At 42.8% G+C, this 17,256-nt stretch overlaps 1 long non-coding RNA gene across 35 annotated transcripts in view; it reads right to left on the bottom strand.

The window, feature by feature from the left end:
- LOC117695520 (uncharacterized) overlaps positions 1-17,256 on the bottom strand; it is an 87,201-nt gene that overhangs the window by 48,239 nt on the left and 21,706 nt on the right. For 30 of the 35 annotated variants that reach the window (XR_013105956.1, XR_013105952.1, XR_013105950.1 and 27 more), the window contains 6 exons: positions 16,517-16,664; positions 14,024-14,150; positions 13,824-13,945; positions 11,325-11,481; positions 2,851-3,007; positions 188-341 (listed from right to left, as the gene is read on the bottom strand). This is a non-coding gene — a long non-coding RNA (uncharacterized LOC117695520). Of the gene's footprint in view, positions 1-187; positions 342-1,059; positions 1,146-2,850; positions 3,008-11,324; positions 11,482-13,823; positions 13,946-14,023; positions 14,151-14,266; positions 14,435-16,516; positions 16,665-17,256 lie in introns of all 35 variants that reach the window. The other 5 variants (XR_013105943.1, XR_013105936.1, XR_013105932.1 and 2 more) reach the window with 5 other exon arrangements.

Consider the following 17,256-nt stretch of genomic DNA (forward strand, 5'->3'; position numbering starts at 1 on the left):
ACTGTGGGTCTAGCCCTGTTTGTGTCAGAAGCAGGCTGCACTCCTAGATTTTAGCTTCCTTTTTGCATTTTTTATCAATGCCATACCTAACAAGGCTGGACCTGCTGTCTTACTAATTAAATGGATAAAAAGACATGTAAGAACAAAGTAAGCAAAACAGAAAGGAAAGGAACTTTGAGGCACCCACCTTCCTCATCCCTCTTCTCTTGGGAAGAAGTCTGTGCAATCAGTGGTCCTATCATACATTGCTTCATCTGTGCCCAGCAGCATTCAGGCCCCAGTGCTTCCTCATGATGTCTCATTCACTTCTGGTCCTCAGCAGCAAATCTCAGGGGCCACTTCTAGGGAGCAAATGAACATGCTGTCACTTCAGGGCCTCTCCAAAAGCAAGCCTAGGTGTCAGAAGATCTAGTTGTTACCTAGATCACACCAGACTTCCCTGGGTATCATGCTCTGTGCATGATCCTGACAAGAGCTCTAGACAAAAGGCCTGGTGTGTCCTGTGGCAGGCTGACTTTAGTGGCACTGTAAAGAGGATCCAGTTACCTGTCACCACTGAATGCTATACACAACCCCATTTGGAGAAACATGTGTATACAAATGAGTGGATTTCCAAATGGATCTGTCACTAATTTCTCTCAGAGTTTCATTAGTTCACACTGGAGCAGGGACACAAGAATTTTCCTACATTAGAGGCCTATTACTGTTTCCCATGGCTTAACTATATACAGGGGTTATTGTCTTTATCCTTTGTTATACCTTCAGTCTTACACTTTCCCTTGGCCAACAAGACACACACACACACACACACACACACACACACACACACACACCCTCTGAGAGGAGCTTGAGCTACATAGTGTGGGCCAGGGCACCCTGGGCTAAATTGGGAGTCTGTGTCTTAACAAGAAGACAAAGCTTAAAATCCTGCCCACACATGCTACAAGGAGCAGGAGATAGAAGTTCCCATCAAGAGCCTGCATTTGCTTTCCTGTGCTTTCTTCCTGTCAGGACCCAGATGGAAAGAACCAAGCCCCACCCCACAATGCCCTGTGTCACCTTGTCTGAGTCCCTGCAGGTCTTCTGTTGGCCCTTGACTCTCTGTTTTCAGCTGCAAGGTAGTATGGGTGTCCACATTTCTCCTGCTGTAGAGGAAAGGCACTGGGCCCCAGTGTGGAACCCAAAGGTGTCCTACCTGGAATTGTTTCCCCACTGCTAGGACTCATGGGAATGAAGCTGTAATGGCTCTGCACTGTAGCTCTGTCTGCAGGCTGGCAGTAGGGCACCACATATGGCCACAAAGACCATCCTTGACTACTCCTCTCCCACCCTCAAACCTAAAAAGTTCCATAACCAACATCTAGAGACAAAGGTCCAGGAACGTGGATGTCTATCATTTTGTTATTTTGGTTTTTTCAGAAGTAATTCTCCACTGAATCTTCTCCATTCAGACCTGTTATGTTTCCCTTGCAGTTACTTGCACTTCAAAGGGTAAACATGGTGTCTGATGGCAGAGAAAGGAGAAGACTGTGAAGCCTGGCCATAACTGGCAAGTATTTGTTTGGTGATGTCATTTAACACAAGGTAAAACCTACTCCTGTCAGCTGGACATGGTGGCATGGACCTAGAACTTCTGGAACGCCCAGGGGCAAAGACAGATGTCTCATGGAATGACACAGGCCAGCCTGTCCCCTACACCCAGGGCTTAGGCCTCTGCTTCTAGCTCTCCCAGCAGAACTTTATCTCCTGAAACCTACAAAAATTAATCATGAAAAACGTTTAGGAATACTAATAAGTATCTGGAAAGAGTAAAAATGAATGGCTATGAAGATAGAAAAGAAAAAATATTCTACATACATAACAGAAAGAAGAGTCACAAGATCTAGGGAGTATTAAGTCTCAGATTGACTTCACTTGGAACACAAGAGAAAAAAATTAATTAATTAAATACTGCTGAAAATATTCATACTTCAGCAGGACTCAGGACAGCCATCTAGGGCGTTTTTTTCAGACACTAAGGGGGGGGACAATCTCTCACAAACTTTTGATGGAGCTTTACTGCCATCATGAGGCCACGGTTTCAAAACTCACAGCGCCACTGAGCTTCCTTCCCATGATTCTTAGCGATGGCAGAAGATGGCGATGACACACAGCAAGAACTGATGTGGGTGCCTAGCTGGGCTTGTCTGACTTCTCCTCAGGCCCCAACAGAAACTCACACTGTACTGCTTTTTCATCATCACCGGAGACTGAGGCTGTCCTAGGGCATCCACTAGTAGATTAACATCGATAGCTGAGCGGGGTGAAACCCGCCCCTCAGCCTCCTGTTCCTGGACCTCAGCTCAGCTGTGCACTTGGTCCTGGGCCCTCAGTCAGCAGGGTCTGCAGTAACACTCTGAAAGGTGCTGCTATTCCCGTCTGCCTGCCGATGGTGGGAAACCTAAGAGCCAAGCTTGGCCATTTAGGATTCCACTACTGTCCCTGTTTCAAAATGGCGACAAGCAGGATGGAGGATGTTGGTGTCTGCATGTTATGGGTCTGTATGAAACAGCGTCCGCCTGATGGCAGTGTTGTACCAGAGCAGAGAAAGTGCCCTGACTGCAGGTCTCTGCCCCCGCCTTTCCAGTCTAAAAAAAAAGTGCTTACAAAGGCAGTGTCTGGACCCTGTGGGTCTAGCCCTGTTTGTGTCAGAAGCAGGCTGCACTCCTAGATTTTAGCTTCCTTTTTGCATTTTTTATCAATGCCATACCTAACAAGGCTGGACCTGCTGTCTTACTAATTAAATGGATAAAAAGACATGTAAGAACAAAGTAAGCAAAACAGAAAGGAAAGGTACTTTGAGGCACCCACCTTCCTCATCCCTCTTCTCTTGGGAAGAAGAAGTCTGTGCAGTCAGTGGTCCTATCATACATTGCTTCATCTGTGCCCAGCAGCATTCAGGCCCCAGTGCTTCCTCATGATGTCTCATTTACTTCTGGTCCTCAGCAGCAAATCTCAGGGGCCACTTCTAGGGAGCAAATGAACATGCTGTCACTTCAGGGCCTCTCCAAAAGCAAGCCTAGGTGTCAGAAGATCTAGTTGTTACCTAGATCACACCAGACTTCCCTGGGTATCATGCTCTATGCATGATCCTGACAAGAGCTCTAGACAAAAGGCCTGGTGTGTCCTGTGGCAGGCTGACTTTAGTGGCACTGTAAAAAGGATCCAGTTACCTGTCACCACTGAATGCTATACACAACCCCATTTGGAGAAACATGTGTATACAAATGAGTGGATTTCCAAATGGATCTGTCACTAATTTCTCTCAGAGTTTCATTAGTTCACACTGGAGCAGGGACACAAGAACTTTCCTACATTAGAGGCCTATTACTGTTTCCCATGGCTTAACTATATACAGGGGTTATTGTCTTTATACTTTGTTATACCTTCAGTCTTACACTTTCCCTTGGCCAACAAGACACACACACACACACACACACACACACACACACACACACACACACCCTCTGAGAGGAGCTTGAGCTACATAGTGTGGGCCAGGGCACCTTGGGCTAAATTAGGAGTCTGTGTCTTAGCAAGAAGACAAAGCTTTAAATCCTGCCCACACACATTCTGAACATGGTTTCCCCTTCCCAACCCATCTTCTCTAACCCCCCACCCCCAACTCTAGGACTCCTTTCTTGCCTCACTTTAAAAAACAAACAGGGGCCTATAAGGTGATTCCCTCCTTTAATCATAGCATTCAGGAGACAGAGCAGGCAGATATTCGAGTTTTAGGCCAACCAGGACTACAGAGATCACATCTTTTTAAAAAGGGGTGAGGGGTATAAAATACAAACAAACCAGAAGTTTAAAAAAAGGAAAGAAAGAAAGAAAGAAAGAAAGAAAGAAAGAAAGAAAGAAAGAGAAAAGCACTACTGCAGGATATTTGATCGCATTGTGAACCCCAAGAATGTGACCTGACAAGAACTTATCATGGTAGGGCTCAGCCCTAGCACACACCTTGCAGAGTGAGAACAAACTAGATACAGCTGAAGATAGAAGGAGCCAGAGAATGAAGAGCACAAAGGTTAAAACAGATCATCAAAGTTAGTATGAGGCCAAGCACAGCAATTCAGTAAGAAACCCAGAGAAAAGACAGACTGAATCAGTCAGCTTAGAGAGGAGTTTGAGCCAGAATAGCAGGGTTGACGAGCCAGCCAGAGATCAGAAAGACCTAGAAGGGGTGAGGTTATTCAGCAGCAAGTTGTAGAGGCTGAAAACATTCTAGGCCTAATAAGACTTTATAGAAGCTAGAAGGTTCAAGGACTAGGCCTAGGTTAGCAGACTGAAGGTAATAAGCCCCCAAGACAACAATTATACAGAAGAATAAAAGTTACAAAGCACAAGTATTACACACAGGTACACAGAAACACATACAAATACTAAATCCATAAAAATATCAAATCAGAAACTATGACATATACACAAAGGATTTATAAGATAAAAATACTCAAAGGAAAGGTTTACCCATATGTGTGGTTTAATACCCAATGAAATTCATTAGAGAAACCTGGAATTTCCTTTGCAAGTGGGTATCAATTAAAGAGTCCCTCAATTAGGAATGGGGGTCCATGTCCACTTGACACTATCAGAGCTGGGATCATATCTCCAACCTGTGTAGTCCCTGCACATGCTGTGGGTCTCTGAGAGCTCTGATTTGTGTCACCCCTGTTTCCTTGGTGTTATCCATGCCCTCTGGCTCTTACATTCTTAAGGGCTCACCATCTGCTTAGCTCCCTGGACCTTGAGGGGAGGGCCATTCATGAGCAAGTATTCTACAAGACTCTCACTCTCTCCACAGTGTCCAGTTGTGGGTCTCTGTGTTACTTCCCAACTACTGCAAGACGAAGCTAATGAAACATTTTTCAACCCCTTAGACTTTCTTGTGGTGCTTATGTTCTTGTGTGTGTTTACCTGTGTGTGTGCACAAACTGGACTTAAAGAAATATATACAGTTCTATAAGGTAATACTTGATTACATTATGGAGTTTATAATACAAATAAATATGGGCTTCAGGCTGGCCAATTTTTCCTTTTAGACATTACTGGAAAGATATTTAAAATTGAATTAATTCTCTCAGTTTACAGAATAGATACAGACATGGAAAAAATATTCTATAAAAATAACTTCAGACAGGCATTGGTGGGTGGCTCATGCCTTGAATCCCACCACTCTAGAAGCAGAGGAAGAGGCAGGTAGATGTCTGTTAGTTCCAGGCCACCCTGGTCTAGAGTGAGTTCTAGAATAGCCAGGGCTACATAGAAACCCTGTTTTGTGAAAAAAAATAAACAACAACAACAAAAAAAAACCCAAATGAACAAAGAAACCCAATAAAACAAAAATAAAGAAAACAAAACATATTAGTAAAATTATTTCATTAGAATAATGGGTTCTCATTATTAATTTCACCAATTTTTTTTCTAAATTTCCATCCCAATCATATGAATGAGATTTGATGCCACAGATAGTTCTCACAATATTAGGAAGTGGGAAATTTAAATAACTTAGAAATGAATTACCTCCCCACCTCCAGTAGTGTGGATCAAAACCAGGGACTATGACAGGTAACCCAAACATTGTATCCCTCATGTATAGCCATTGAATTACATGTGCTCAATGCATGTTACTTTGCTTCTAAACCTCACATCTTTATTGCATGAAAATTAAAAGAAACAAGGGTATCAAAATTTTAAATAAAACTAGTCACCTGAACATAGTGGAAATGGGAAACACCCTATATAACAGAAGAAAAAGCATCCTATGACCCCTTCTAAATTTGGGCTTTAGTTTGGTGTCACTTGAAAAACAAGACAAAAATAAAATACTTTTCAAAGTACTCAGAATTGAGCAAAACCCAAGGCATTCACATCCTTTAGTCCTATCTTTTTCAGAGCCTTTTTTTCACATACAAAGGGCGGGAGACAAACCGTAAACAAACTCTTGTGTGGAGCTCTACTGCCATCATGAGGACACGGTTTCAAAACTCACAGCGCCACTGAGGCCACTGAGTTCCTTCCCATGATCCTTAGCAATGGTGGAAGATGGCGATTACAGACAGCAAGAACTGATATGGGTGCCTAGCTGGGCTTACCTGACTTCTCCTCAGGCCCCAACAAAGAGGCGGATTGTAGTGTTTTCTCATTAGAATCTGGAGACTGAGGCCCCTTGCTGCCCTAGGACACCAGCTAGTAGATTAATACTGCAAGCAGAGCAGTGTGAAACCCCGCCCCTCTGCTTCCTCTTCCTGGACCACAAGACACCTAATAAGCACTTGTCTCTCAGTCAGTAGGATTTACACTTAGACCCTGCAATAGGCCATACCTCCAAACTGCCTATCAAGAGAGGGAGTTGGGAGAGGCCAAGCTTGGTTGTTTAGGAATTCCCTGGACACAGCACCTTCTTCAAAATGTCTAGAAAAAGCAATAAGGCAGTGGTCTGTGCCTGGGTACATATGAAATATTTTCTATAGTGAAAAGAAGAGGGAGGAAGAGTCCAAACAGGGATAACTAAGACCCCTTAGACCATAGCCTTCCTTACTATTTGTAAGCCCAGCATGGAGGAAGAGCCCTGCATTCAGGTATATATGAAATATGTTCCGCATGATGGCAGTGTTGCTCTAGAGAAGAAACAGTAACCAACCTGCAACTCTCTGCTCCCGCCCTTCTGGTCAGAAAAAAATGCAAGTCCAATTGGAGAGTCCAGTAATGGTGGCAGCCTTGCCTTCTTCCTTCCAAGTGAGGAAATGGATCCATTCCTACAGGTTCCCTTCCTCTTTCATTTTACATCAATGTCAGACCAAATGGATCTCTTCCTCACTTGGAACTCCAAAGGACAAAAGACCAAAACCAGAATAAAGCAAGAAGGAAAAAGAAAGAAAAGTGAGACCTGAGGCACCTATGTGCCTCCTGCATCTTCTCTTTGTTTGAAGTCAGCATCTAGTCAATGATGAAATCCTGAATTTCTGCCTTTCACCACCCAGGAGCATTCAACCTCCAGTGGGTTCTCCTGGTATCTGACTGTTCTCTGCTCTCAAGATACAGTTCTAGAAAGAGAAAGAAAATGCTGTTTGAAACCTCAGTGTATGCACTACAGCAAATCTAAGCACCAGAAACACTGGTTCTCAGCCATATCCACTTGTTCCTTGGGCACCATACACCATATCCTGACAGACATGACAGGCCTTGCGTGTGCAGTAGGCAGTTGACTACCAACATAGAAGGAGAATATAAGTAATGATTCTGAATGCTCAAAAATGCAAGGGGGACAAATGCATTGCACTGCCTATAAATTCCAGTCAGATAAGTAACAGTATCTTATTACTCTTCTAGTCTTGTGAAGGCCACCAGGAAGTATCTAATTGGAGGCTTCTTAACAGTTTCCAATAGTAAATTCCTGTCCAGCATGGCAAGGAAGCAGGGAGCTGCTGGGACAGCAGCTGAGAGAAAGTATTCTAGCAATTACTTTCACTGCAGGACTTCAAGATTATGTCTTCATTAACTGTTGAACTGCTTATTTTAAATATTTTTGTATGTGGATTCAGAAAATAAGGAAGTTCTTTTTTAAAGAGAAAATATGAGAATTAAGGGATCATATTAAATGAGCAATCTCAAAGTATCTACTACAAATATATTTTGATGTACTGAGGAACAACTAAAAATTCTTATGGAGAACAGCATAAAAATATTTAAACAGTAAACATAACCATTCCATTAATTATAACACAGAAGTATATGTGCATACAGGTTCTCTTAGGGCCATATTGAAAGTCAAGGAAGGCCAGCTTCTCCAGGCCTCTACAACCTGTTCTAAGGAGAATTCCAGAAGCTGGAATGGTGCTATCTACATTGAAACTGATTCCTCATGGGGGGCAGTAGTGTTCTACATATGTATAAAAGCACCATTTTAGAGCCTTTTTCTCCTGCCCCTCTTGTTTGAAAAAAAAAAAAAAAAAAAAAAAAAAAAAAAAAAAAAAAAAAAAAAAAAAAAGCTAAAAGCTACCTGCAAGAATATAGCAGCCCGTACTTGGTTGGCCCAGTCTAAAAAGACAAGCTCACACTCCTGATCTCTTGGTCAGATGTTCCCTGTAAAACCAAACTGTGGACTCAACCTACATTTTCCCCACAAAGGAATCTTTTGGCATGAGTCAAATTGACCCCTACATGTAAGTAGGTCTGTTTCCTATCTATCACCAAGCATTTTCAATCTCATCAAATTATCTGCTCCAGTTGGTTAGGTGGACCCTGTTGGAAATGAAGAGTGAAGTTTAGGCCCTAAGAAAACAGACTGAGCTACCCACTGATTGCATTCCAAAAGGTCCTCACATGCTACAGTAAACTTTGCTTCCATTGGCCCTACCCTGGGTTGAATTGTTGACAACTCTTTGTCTACACCTAAGAAGAAGCAGGGACAGCTCACATGTCACCACTTTATAACCTGTGCTCCCTGCATATGGTATGAATTTCCACTGAGAGACCTTCCCCATCCTTCAAGTCTGAGTTAAAATTGGGAAACCACATTTCTTTGTATGAAGTATTTTTTTTTCTTTTCTAATTGACAATAATTATTCATACAGGATAATTTGTTCTTGCTTTCCAAATATTTCCTCACGGATACTAATCACAAACAAACCAGAAGAAAAGAAAAAGTACCTAAGAATCACACATGCACACAAACACACACACAGAAAAATCATAACAAGGCAAGCAAATTCAGGAAGTATAAGATGCAAGCAAAATAGCAGTAAGTTAAAAATATGTCCAGAGAAAGCAAAATGAAACCAAAAAAAAAAAAAAAAAAAAAAAAAAAAAACCCACTGAAATTACAACTGAGTTTACTTTGAGATGGCCCATACCAGTTAGGGCTAAGGCCTACCTTTAAGTGTGTTTATATATCCAGACACAGAACTGAAGAAAACAAAAGCTTCCTTTACAAATGAAGCTAGCTTCTTGGTTAGGGGTGGGGATTTCTGTACACTTTCCACTGTCAGTATTAGGATAACCTGTAGCTTCGGCCTGTATAGGCTCTATGCATGTTGCCACTGGGTTTCAGTGGATTCTAATATGTGTCAATATTATTGTGTCTGGAAGCTACTGCTTTTGTAGTCACACACATTCCTATGGCTTACGACCTTACTGCTTCCTCTTCTGCATAGCTCTCTGGGTAATGAGAGGAGGGACATGATAAAACATCTCATTTAGGACTGAGTGTTCCAAGCTGTCTCACTCGATACACACTGACCAATTTTCAGTCAATGTGTTACTTCCCATCTACAGGAAGGGGAACCTTCTAAGGCATCGTCAACTTCTTTGAATGGCTTGCTGGTGAGCCTGCAGGTGTGTGCACCTCTTAGACAACTAATAACTAACTCCATGTGGAAAACAAGACTCACACAAAAATATTTTCAAACTACGCATAGAAAAAAAAGCAAAAAACAAAAAACAAAATTACAACCGAGTTTACTTTGAGATGGCCCATACCAGTTAGGCCTAAGGCCCTAACAACTTCCTTCCTGCCTTTCTGGGTGGCATATTTTCAGGCAAAGGGAGACAAAAATTAAAAAACTAATGAAAGTATTCAAAGTTGGGAAAATTCAGGACAGCCATCTTCCTTGGTGCCTTTTATATCTGATGGGTTTGTTTTATTTTTCCAGAGATGGAGGGCAGGAGACAAGTTCTCACAAACTCTTTACTGGGGCTCTACTGCTGTAATGGGGATGGAGTTACAAAATTCACTGTTGTGTTGTATTTAAAAAATAAATTAATAATTTAATAAAAAGATTACAAATAAAAATAAATAATAAAGGTAGGCTGTATTCATTGCAATGCTATGACTTAATATAGTACATTCTTTCTAATCTCCAACATAACCTTATTGGGTAAAACATACAATAAATTAATGGTACCAAAATTTCAGAACACCATTAAGTATCTGGAACTACTAAAAATGGAAGATTATGACTTAAGAAATAGGAAACATCCAGTGTAACAGGAGGAAAAAGTCCCATGACCTAAGGTAGAATTAGGCCACAGATTGGCTCACATGGAACACATGAAGAAAAAATTAAATACTGCTGAAAGTATTGAAAGTTGGGCAGAACTCAGGACAGCCATCTCTTGCATTCACTACAACAAGGGCTTAGCACAGTCCTTTGCTTCTAAATCACCCAGCATAAATTTATCCTGTAAAACCAACAAAAATTAATCATGCCAAACTTTTAGGAACACTAACAAATATCTGGAAACAGTAAAAATGAATGGCTATAAAGATAAAAAAGAATAAATATTCTACATAACAGAAAGAGGAGACTCACAAGATCTAGGCTAGTTTCAAGCCTCACATTGGCTTCACTTGGAACACAAGAGGAAAAAATTAAATACTGTTGAAAGTATTGAAAGTACTGCAGGACTCAGGACAGCCATCTCTGGCGTTTTTTGAGACACGAAGGGCGGGGGACAATCTCTCACAAACTCTTGAGTGGAGCTCTACTGCCATCATGAGGCCACGGTTTCAAAACTCACAGCACCACTGAGCTTCCTTCCCATGATTCTTAGCGATGGCGGAAGATGGCGATGACACAAAGCAAGAACTGATGTGGGTGCCTAGCTGGGCTTGCCTGACTTCTCCTCAGGCCCCAACAGAAAATCACACTGTACTGCTTTCTCATCAGGACCAGGAGACTGAGGCGGTCCTAGGGCACCCACTAGTGCTAGTAGATTAACATCGCTAGCTGAGCGGGGTGAAACCTGCCCCTCAGCTTCCTGTTCCTGGACCTCAGCTCAGCTGTGCACTTGGTGCTGGGCCCTCAGTCAGCAGGGTCTGCAGTAACACTCTGAAAGGTCCTGCTATGACTGTCTGCCTGCCGATGGTGGGAAACCAAGAGCCAAGCTTGGCCATTTAGAATTCCACTACTGTCCCTGTTTCAAAATGGCGACAAGCAGGATCAAGGATGTTGGTGTCTGCATGTTATGGGTCTGTATGAAACAGCGTCCTCGTGATGGCAGTGTTGTACCAGAGCAGAGAAAGTGCCCTGACTGCAGGTCTCTGCCCCCGCCTTTCCAGTCTAAAAAAAAGTGCTTACAAAAGGCAGTGTCTGGAACTGTGGGTCTAGCCTTGTTTGTGTCAGAAGCAGGCTGTACTCCTAGATTTTAGCTTCCTTTTTGCATTTTATATCAATGCCATACCTAACAAGGCTGGACCTGCTGTCTTACTAATTAAATGGATAAAAAGACATATAAGAACAAAGTAAGCAAAACAGAAAGGAAAGGAACTTTGAGGCACCCACCTTCTTCATCCTTCTTCTCTTGGGAAGAAGAAGTCTGTGCAGTCAGTGGTCCTATCATACATTGCTTCATCTGTGCCCAGCAGCATTCGGCCCCCAGTGCCTCCTCATGATGTCTCATTCACTTCTGGTCCTCAGCAGCAAATCTCAGGGGCCACTTCTAGGGAGCAAATGAACATGCTGACACCTCAGGGCCTCTCCAAAAGCAAGCCTAGGTGTCAGAAGATCTAGTTGTTACCTAGATCACACCAGACTTCCCTGGGTATCATGCTCTGTGCATGATCCAGACAAGAGCTCTAGACAAAAGGCCTGGTGTGTCCTGTGGCAGGCTGACTTTAGTGGCACTGTAAAGAGGATCCAGTTACCTGTCACCACTGAATGCTATACACAACCCCATTTGGAGAAACATGTGTATACAAATGAGTGGATTTCCAAATGGATCTGTCACTAATTTCTCTCAGAGTTTCATTAGTTCACACTGAAGCAGGGACACAAGAACTTTCCTACATTAGAGGCCTATTACTGTTTCCCATGGCTTAACTATATACACGGGTGATTGTCTTTATCCTTTGTTATACCTTCAGTCTTACACTTTCCCTTGGCCAACAAGACACACACACCCACCCACACACACACACACACACACCCTCTGAGAGGAGCTTGAGCTACATAGTGTGGGCCAGGGCACCCTGGGCTAAATTGGGAGTCTGTATCTTAGAAAGAAGACAAAGCTTAAAAAATCCTGCCCACACATGCTACAAGGAGCAGGAGATAGAAGTTCCCATCAAGAGCCTGCATTTGCTTTCCTGTGGTTTCTTCCTGTCAGGCCCAGATGGAAAGAACCAAGCCCACCCCACAATGTCCTGTGTCACCTTGTCTGAGTCCCTGCAGGTCTTCTGTTGGCCCTTGACTCTCTGTTTTCAGCTGCAAGGTAGTATGGGTGTCCACATTTCTCCTGCTGTAGAGGAAAGGCACTGGGCCCCAGTGTGGAACCCAAAGGTGTCCTACTTGGAATTGTTTCCCCACTGCTAGGACTCATGGGAATGAAGCTGTAATGGCTCTGCACTGTAGCTCTGTCTGCAGGCTGGCAGTAGGGCACCACATATGGCCACAAAGACCATCCTTGACTACTCCTCTCCCACCCTCAAGCCTAAAAAGTTCCATAACCAACATCTAGAGACAAAGGTCCAGGAACGTGGATGTCTATCACTTTGTTATTTTGGTTTTTTCAGAAGTAATTCTCCACTGAATCTTCTCCATTCAGACCTGTTATGTTTCCCTTGCAGTTACTTGCACTTCAAAGGGTAAACATGGTGTCTGATGGCAGAGAAAGGAGAAGACTGTGAAGCCTGGCCATAACTGGCAAGTGTTTGTTTGGTGATGTCATTTAACACAAGGTAAAACCTACTCCTGTCAGCTGGACATGGTGGCATGGACCTAGAACTTCTGGAACGCCCAGGGGCAAAGACAGATGTCTCATGGAATGACACAGGCCAGCCTGTCCCCTATACCCAGGGCTTAGGCCTCTGCTTCTAGCTCTCCCAGCAGAACTTTATCTCCTGAAACCTACAAAAATTAATCATGAAAAACGTTTAGGAACACTAATAAGTATCTGGAAAGAGTAAAAATGAATGGCTATAAAGATAGAAAAGAAAAAATATTCTACATAACAGAAAGAAGAGTCACAAGATCTAGGGTAGTATTAAGCCTCAGATTGGCTTCACTTGGAACCCAAGATGAAAAATTAATTAATTAAATACTGCTGAAAGTATTCAAAGTAGGGCAGAACTCAGGACAGCCATCTCTGGCGTTTTTTCAGACACGAAGGGCGGGGGACAATCTCTCACAAACTCTTGAGCGGAGCTCTACTGCCAGCATGAGGACACGGTTTCAAAACTCACAGCGCCACTGAGCTTCCTTCTCATGATTCTTAGCGATGGCGGAAGATGGCGATGACACACAGCAAGAACTGATGTGGGTGCCTAGCTGGGCTTGCCTGACTTCTCCTCAGGCCCCAACAGGAACTCACACTGTACTGCTTTCTCATCAGGACCAGGACACTGAGGCGGTCCTAGGGCACCCACTAGTGCTAGTAGATTAACTTCGCTAGCTGAGCAGGGTGAAACCCGCCCTTCGGCTTCCTGTTCCTGGACCTCAGCTCAGCTGTGCACTTGGTCCTGGGCCCTCAGTCAGCAGGGTCTGCAGTAACACTCTGAAAGGTCCTGCTATTCCAGTCTGCCTACAGAAGGAGTAAAATTAAAAGTAAAATGGACAAAGTTTGCCATTTAAGAATCCTCCAATGCTACTGGCTTCAAAATCGCTCGGGAGAAGCAGGATTTAGGAAGTGGTGCAATGGTAAATATGAAACCTTTTTCGCATGATGGCACTGTTGCTCCAGTACATAGAAAGTGTTGTGACTGCCACTCTCTGTCCCTGCCATTACTGTCTGAAAAAAATTCCAATACAAGTACAGAATACAGCAACTGTGACAGCATTCCTTACCTTTTTCTTTCAAAATAAGGAAGATTCATCTGCAGGAGGGTATAGCTTCCATTGACCACAGCTAGCACATCCATCTGCACCTTCATAGGAATCAACCTCCAAAACCAAAAGAAAAAAAATCTCTAATGAAGGAAATTGCATGGAACCTATGATCTAGGCAGGAAGCAAAGAGAAGGGAGAAGGAGCTTTGAGGCCCCCACCTTCCTCAAGCATCAGGTGTTTTGAAGAAATCAATGGCTGTGCAATGATCAAGTCTATAGCCTCTTTCAGCCAGCAGCAGTCTACTCCAGTTCTTGTGGTGTGGAGGAGAAATCTTATCATCCAGTCCTAGGTAGAAAGAAAAAAAAAAAATGCTGCCAACTCAAGGTCTTGAGAAGATCAACCCTAGGAACCAGAAAACCTGGTTCTTGGCCAGATTCCCTTCACAGATTCCCTGGGCATACCTCATCCTGACTTGGGCAATCGGACTTTGGTGGCCACCCAACCTGACACCGGACTGTAGTGGTTTTCCAGGTAGGTCTCAAGATTTTAATGCTCTATATTATTTGGGGTGGCAAATCCATTGAAATCACTGTAAATCCCAATCAGATACATCACAGAGAATGTTTGACCTGCAATCAAAACTGAGCATTCAAAACCTTTCCATTTAAATTGTAGTATATTACTGTCCTAGCACCTCATACCTATATTTTGAAGGAACGAGAAGAGGAAGGTTAAGGCGGGAGGGGGGTGGTAGGAAATAGGGGGAGAGAAAACTGGAATTGGAGGTCCTTTCAACTTCTTTAACTGTGTCCGTGTGTTCAGAAAACAAAGTTTTTCTTTGATATCAGCATTCCATAGAGCCTGTTAGAAAACTGATAACTTTTGTATACTTTTATGTGTGCATACACATTTTTGTATTTAGGGTTTCTGAAAATATCCTGCAGCATATAATGTATGCTGTGGTTTGAATAATACAAAATGCATATGATACTAACATTGCCTAGTGAGTATATTTAAACAGTCAATACATTAATGTGTAAATCACATTAGCTTCTACTTGCCTTTTTAAAACGGATATAGATATGTGTGTCTATTTTATTTGTTTGAATGCATGTTTGTATTTAGGACAACCTGCAGGAATCTGTTTCATCTAAAAATTAGAATTATGGGGATGGAATTCATGTGCTTAGCCTGGGAACCAAGAACCTTTATCCCCTCACTGCATCCAGTACTTTTCTTTAAATAAACACACAAATACATGGCACTGAAAATCCTATGGAAAACATTATAGCATGATTAGCACTGAAAATGAAAGATAGAAAAATCATAAGTTGATCCCCTGAACCCTACTTTTAAAAGCAAAGACATAAAAACCTGTAAGTCAAACACTGTGTTGCCTCAGTCCCAGGAAATTAGCTGACCATTTGAACAGATGGCCCTAACTAAACAAATCTTAAGATTCATGGTGTCAGGATGCTATGGGCCCGAGATTAGCTTGGCCGGGCTTTGAACTAACAGCCCTGAGACAGTTGGTGCCAGGATGCTAAAAGTTTGAGATAAGCCTGACCCCCTTGAACTGGAGCTCATGATATATAGTGTGAAACTACTTCGAAATAGCCAATTATAAAGTGACACACCATGCATCTTAGGAATTTGAGATCAAATGTATCCATGACCTAGTGACCTGTTCTCCCTCCTTCCCCCTTCCCTAACTCCACTCTCAGCCTTCCCTCTTCCCTAACTCCACCCCCACCTGGTTTGTAGATTCCCCCTTAAAAGCTGTAAACTTCTTTTGTTCTTTTGCTGAATTCCGCTGCCCCTGCCCGGGCTTGAAGGAAAGACAGCCCTGGCTAGCCAGTAAACCTCTTGCGATTTGCATCAAGTTGTGTTTCTCGTGAATGATTTGGGGTGCGTCTGCAGTTCTCCACGGATCGGTGAGGTCCTTTTCATTTGGGTTTTACAAAACAAGACCATATGTATGTGGATATACTTGAATATGAATCCTCTATTTCAGGGCAATTAAACACACATTGAAGGCAGTGAACAAAAATCTAGACTGTTTTAATAATTTCCCCATGAACATGTGTCATGCTTGGACTTACCATTGATCTGTACACCCATGGTTTAATTTTCTTTTCAGTCATTATAGTTCAAGTACCTCATACACTTCTTAGGTATTCTTAATGATTCTCTGTCATAGTATTAGGGGCTTATACCTTCCCCCCCACCATGAGCAAGCCTGAAGAGACCTTGGTTACCACAACAAGGTCAAGTGACTGGATCTAGGTGGAGTTACCCACCTTGGCTGCCTGGAACACAGAAGCAGAACTGCCCCTGGGCCTGCCTTGAGACATCTCTGACCGTGACCTAGAACGACTATGGATTATCCAACCCATCTGGAACCAGGAGGGGTTGTGGGTTGGGTCTTCCCCTTTAAATTGAGAGCTGAACATTAAAGCTTTGGGCCTTGATCAGAGAACTTTGTCGTGGCCTCATCTCTTCTCGCCCTCCAGCCCCTTTCATTCCCAGCCCCCCTTTCAGGTGAACCCAGTTGACTTGTGGCCGCGGGCAGCTACAGGGGCTGGAGTTTGGTTCTTTACAATGATATTTTTTAATATGCTGGGATAAAAATCTAGATCTTCCTGTATGCCAGCAAATTACCCTGAGCTATGAAGACAGCAGCAATTGGACTGCTTAGTTTCAAATTTTACCTGTGTCAGTGTTTTCCACTAGGACTGGAGGTGCACCACTCAGGTGCTCTTCCTCCAAGAAGACATAGAGAGGAATTTTATCCCCGGAACTGGAGTAACAGATGGATGTGAGCCATCATGTAGGTGCTGAGACTAGAATCTGTGTTCACTGCAAGAGAAAACTGTACATTTAACCACTGAGAGATCTCTTCAGGCACTGAAGACTGATTTTAAATTATATCCTTTTACCTTTGATATTTGTCAAATATTCCCTGCTTTTGCATTATATATCTCCATATAATAGTAATACCATTAGGTGAAAATTAATGCCAGAACTAAGCAACAATACTAAAATGTGACCATATCTTGTATCTTCAAAGGACTCCAGGTTCTACCACAAAGCTGTCTACATGTTTAGTGCAATGTGCACAAGATTTAACATGTGGAAAATGAAAATACATATGGAAAGTGGAATGGGTTTTGGCCATGAAGAAAAATAAGGTAATAGAAACACATGGAAAATATATAGAAGAAGAAAATCAGTGTGAAGAAAATCTCAGGCTCAGACAGACAGATACAAACTGTTCTCCCTCATATGCAGAATTAAAGTTAAATTTATGTGAGCATGCACACACATTTGTCTCTGTGTAAGTTGGTGTTGTAACTGGATCACGAAATTAGAAACAGGATCAGGAGAGAAGCAGAAAAGCTGGAAGGAGGGAGAGTTGTTCAGTGTTCAGGGAGCAATGGACTGCTGTGAC

The sequence above is a fragment of the Arvicanthis niloticus genome, chromosome X (genome assembly GCF_011762505.2).
Source record: "Arvicanthis niloticus isolate mArvNil1 chromosome X, mArvNil1.pat.X, whole genome shotgun sequence".
Taxonomy (NCBI): domain Eukaryota; kingdom Metazoa; phylum Chordata; class Mammalia; order Rodentia; family Muridae; genus Arvicanthis; species Arvicanthis niloticus.